This window comes from Frankliniella occidentalis, unplaced genomic scaffold (genome assembly GCF_000697945.3).
Source record: "Frankliniella occidentalis isolate FOCC.00 unplaced genomic scaffold, Focc_3.1 Scaffold188, whole genome shotgun sequence".
Classification (NCBI taxonomy): Eukaryota; Metazoa; Arthropoda; class Insecta; order Thysanoptera; family Thripidae; genus Frankliniella; species Frankliniella occidentalis.
This window is the reverse complement of record NW_026267314.1, coordinates 484,186-489,206: the sequence shown is the minus strand read 5'-3', so window position 1 is coordinate 489,206 and position 5,021 is coordinate 484,186.

The following is a 5,021-nucleotide window of genomic DNA, read 5'->3' as shown; positions in this document are numbered from 1 at the left end:
GGGGGGCGGAGGGGGGCCCCGCTGCTCTCGCCTGCGTCTGTCCTCAGATCAGCCCGGGCCGGGCGGCCTGGCTGGCAACGCCGCGCGCCAGAGAGCCGCTCTGGCAACATGGCTCGCCTGTTCGCCTCGCTGCGGCGTGATTGGTCGAGCGGCTGGCGCTGTTGCGGCGGCGGCGGCGGTGGTGGAAGACGGCGAGGAAGAGGTGGAAGAGGAGGCGGCGGCGGTGGCGGCCGCGCGGCACGGGTGCAGGCATGGGCCCACGGCAGGCAGTGTTAGGTTGGGTTGACCACCGGCGAGGGGGACAAAGACCGTGTCCGGGACCAGGACCGGGACCATACGCCTCAGCCCGGATAGCCCTGGGATCTTAACTTTCCGGAAAAGTATTGCTGAAAAATTTGTCAAGAACACTCCAGTCTCCAATATTTCTGGGAATATTTCATTTTTTCCATTTTCTCTCCCCCAAATGTTTAAATTTTTTCGGGAACTTCTCGGACTGTAAAATCTCTGTTGTGTGCTGCGGCCTCGCGCCCCGCGGCTGGTGCTGCTGTCCTGCACGCCGAGTGCTGTCCGTGCTGCTGCCCTGGAGGATATGTAGTTAGCGATAAGTAGGGTCGAAAAGGAGGATCCGGCGAAAAGGAGGGTCGGCGCAAACCGCCGCGTGCGCTTGTTTGAGCTCGCTCCTGTCCAATTTTTCGACACGTAAGCATCCGTTCACGTTCGCTATGAACTATGAACACCTGAAATGTGGACAGGAGCGAGCTCATCAAGCGTACGCGGCGGTTTGCGCCGACCCTCCTTTTCGCCGGACCCTCCTTTTCGACCCTACTTATCGCTAACTACATATCCTCCAGCACCGCTGTCCTCCTGTTCGCGCCTCCAATCAGGCCATCAGTCACATCCAGCCTCGGCCCGGCCCGGGACCCCGGCAGCAGCCAGCCCGCTATCGCCCGTGGGATCACATTCGCCATTCGGCTTCATTTCCTGGACGTGAACGACCTGCCTGCGGCCTGGCCGGCCGGGCCTGCCTGGTGGCGGCTGTCCCGCGGCGCCCCCCGCGAGCCCCTCCTTGTTACGCGCGCCACCCGCCTCGTCCTTGGCGCGGCGCGCGCGGCCAGGACCCCGGCAGGAGCCCTCCAAGGACCTCGCCAAGGACCTTATCGCCATCAGGAGCGCAGGGCAGGGCCGCGTGGTTTCCCCTCGCCGACTGTTTCTCCCAGCCGCCTCCACCACCCCTTCCCTTGCCCCGGCCACCCATTTCTCTTCCACACTCTCTTTCAGACAGTCGCACACACCACCACCCGCTGATGGTCTTCCCCTATCTCCCCTCTTTACTCTCTTCCCCCTCTCGCTCTGCCACTCCCTCCTTCCCTCTCACTCTTTCGACGCTCAAGGTCCAATTTTTCCGTGTACTTTTATTGGCTTCCATCAGTCCTCGTTCCCCTGGTTCCCCTCCTTGCCGTCGCTCCCGTACTCGCCACCGGGAGCATAAGCGAGGGGCAGGAGAGGAGCGCCTACTCTGGCCAATATATTTCATTAGGCGCATTGGCTGGGCGAAGGTGATCTGCCGAGTGCGTGCGTCTGTCCTTCAGCCGGGCCACGCCAGGACCTCGCCATGGGCCTCGCCAAGGGCCTCGCCAAGGGCCTCGACAAGGGCCTCAACAAGGGCCTCGCCATAAGCCACGCCAAGGGCCTCGCTTACGGCCTCGCCAAGGGGGTCGCCAGGGGCCCCACCAGGGACTTAGCCTACGGCCTCGCCAAGGGCCTCGCCTAGGGCCTCGCCTAGGGCCTCGCCTAGGGCCTCGCCTAGGGCCTCGCCTAGGGCCTCGCCTAGGGCCTCGCCTAGGGCCTCGCCAAGGGCCTCGCCAAGGGCCTCGCCAAGGGCCTCGCCAAGGGCCTCGCCAAGGGCCTCGCCAAGGGCCTCGCCTACGCTCTCGCCAAGGGTCTCTTGCTGGTGGTGGGCCGTGCTGGCCGCGCCTGCCGCTCATACGGCACGGCACCTCGTGCTCGCGCGCCGGTAGGCCGCAGGGGCCGTAGGCCGGAGAGGGGCCCGCGCCGACAAAGCGCTGTGCGTGCGGTGTGCCAGCTGCCAGCTCAGGTCTAGCCCGCCCCGTCCCGCCACGCCACGCAACGCCCCGCGACACCACACCACACCTCGCGGCCGCGACGACGCGCGTCTTCGTTGGCGATGAGCTGTCGGTCTGCCGTCGTCTTGCCCGGCGGCAGGCACGACGACCGATCCGATCCGACCCATACGATCCGACCCGACCGGGCGATTCGAGTTGAGTTTGAGAAGTTGGGGAGGGGTGGGGAGGGCATTTTAATGTTGCCCTTGCACGTCCTTGCGCGCGCCCGGCGCGGCCCTCTGCCCCCCCCCCCCCCTGCTGGAACCCGAGTTGATGAGATATTTGACGGCGGCGGCGAGGACGCATCCGCCACGGTGGTTTGGTAATGACTTCGCCACCAGCCGCGTGTCGCCGATGTGGAAGCGGGAGCGGCGCTGCGGGTCACTCCTCCAGGGCCGCTGCTGGAGAGGATAGCTCTTCCAGGCGGCGGCTGGCAGTGCCGGGCCCGACCCTCTTGTAGTATCCTTGACATTCAAGGAGGAGCAGGTATAGGCTCTGGACGGCGGCGCCGGGCGGCGGCGCGCCGGGGCCGCGGGACCCAGCCAACTGTGCGGGGGGCAGGGCAGAGAGGCGCCGGCGTGGCGGTGCGCGCCGAGAAGTTTAACGCCGGGGTGTGACTTTCCCCGCAGGGAGGAAGGGCATGACGGCGGCGGCGGTACTAATGGGCGAGCAGGGCGCCCGCTCGCACGTGAGTCATCTGACCGTGACTTTGGCGTCGTCCTGGTCGCACCCCGTGGGGATCCTCCTCCTGCGATAGAGGGCCCGATGAAATGTTTAGCAAACGAAATTTTTCAAGAATTTTTATTCCTGAAACCCCCGAATTTTGTCCCTGAAAATATGGAATATATCAATTTTTTCCATTTTTTTTTCGGGAAGAGTTTCGAATTTTTGTTTGGAAATAAATTCCACTTAAAAATCCCTATCCTGTGGGCCCGCCTCTGTACGGCCCGGCACGGCCCGGCACATCAGCCGTGCGAGGCGCGGCGTGGCGCGGCGTGGCCGCGGCATCTCAAGGCCGTGAGGGTAGGGTTCCGCAGAGAGTCCCCCAACCCAACCCGGCGCGGCCCGCGCCCGCTTCTGCCGCGGCGGCTGCTCAAGTACCCTGCCAGAAATGTGTTTGTACGGCGGAAACAAAACGTAAAATGAGTCATCTGGCGTTTGCCAGATTTTGTAAATTTTTGATGAAAATCTTCTACGGTTGTGTGTTATTTTGACATTTCCGTGCGGGACATGTCCACACATTTCTGCTCGTCGGCGTGCAGCTTGCCGCCGGTGCTCCGTCGCGGTCGTTCCCGGGCGGTGCGGGTCAGCCACCCACGGCAAGACTTTCTGATCGATGTGCGCGGCGGCGGCCGACACACACCGCACCAGACGGAAACGTATTGAAAATGGAGAGGACATGACTTTTTAGTGGCGCGCCGTCGGCCGCGGCGAGTCAACCCCGCAGACGGACGGCGACGTGTCGGCTGTGCATGAGGCGTTGTTGGAGGCCGCCGGGCGAGCGGGTGCGAGGGAGAGAGAAGTAGGTCTGCATCGCCCCTCTCTCTTCCCCGGGCTGAATGACTCCGGCTGGCGGGTCTGCTCTATCAGCTCTGTGGTAGTACTACTCTGCACGCGGGGCCACCTCACCCGCCCGCGCAGCGCCCGCGCGCCAGCCAGCCGTCTAGCCGCGCCAACACCGCCGCCGCCGCCGCGCCTTCCGTTTTTCTAGGAATCGTAGAAAAGACGCGGTGCCGGCTCTGCAGACGAGACGGCGAGGCGGCGCGGAGCGGAGGCGCCACCGCGGCGATAGCGGGCAATCACCCGCGCCGCTCAGGTACCGCGGGGTACTTTTATCACGGCGTGCTGCGGTCCCAGGGGGTACTTTTATTACTGTGCGCCGACGTGCCGCGGGGGTACTTTAATCACGGCGCACTGCGGTACCACGGAGGTTGTACTGCTGTCACGGCGCGCTGAGCTGCTGAGGTACCAGCGGGAGTACTTTTATCACGGAGGTCTTTGCAGTTGAAGGGGGTGGGGGGAGGACCTGCGAGAGTGTGGTGGTGTGTGCTCTGCTGCTGCCACTTCACTCCAATTGAGCCTTCCTGTGAGACCGTGCGCCATACGCGGAGTGTATAGTGTGTAGCCCACTGGCGCGGACGACAGCACGTTCTTAGGCCACACGTTAGCCGCGGGCGCCTGCCCGGCCCGTTTGGTCCCCGCAGAACTTGCCTTTCCAGTCAGTGCGGGGGGCCGGTCGTAAAAGTACTCGTAGTAACTCTCCTCCGGGGTGTGAGTAGCCTATAGTGGGGCGCCCAGGTAACTGTTCCTTCGTAAGAACGAAATCATGACTTTGACGACATTTTCGTTCGTTATTATAAGCAAACTTTTTTCAGTTCAAACAAAATTAGTTTTCGAAGTAAAAATAAATACATTTTTTGTCATCTGAACGAAAACTTTGACTTAAGTCTCCGCCACGAAATTTTCTTTATAGTGAAATAATTTCCATTTGCCAAAGAAACGGTTGTCTGGTGAGGTGTCTCTCCCCGCGCTTGGCTGTGTAGCCGCGACAGCATTTACATACGGCGCGACGCGACGCGCGAGACGGACCAACTCGTTCTGTAGTATGTGGCTGACGACATCGCCCATCCCGCGGCGCCCCGTGCGCGCTGGAGCTGGAGAGCCAGGCTGGAGAGCCAGGCCGGAGAGCCAGGCTGGAGAGCCAGGCTGGAGAGCCAGGCTGGAGAGCCAGGCTGGAGAGCCAGGCCGGAGAGAGGAGCGCGGGCGAAGTGCACGGGCTGGAGGAAAAATAAAAAGTCTGAAGAGGCGCTGCTGCAGGAAGGGCCTGGAGAGGGCTGGCTGGAGGAGCAAATGACGAGGTCTTGGGTGGTTCTGGAGAGGCTCGAGGGGCTGGGGGGG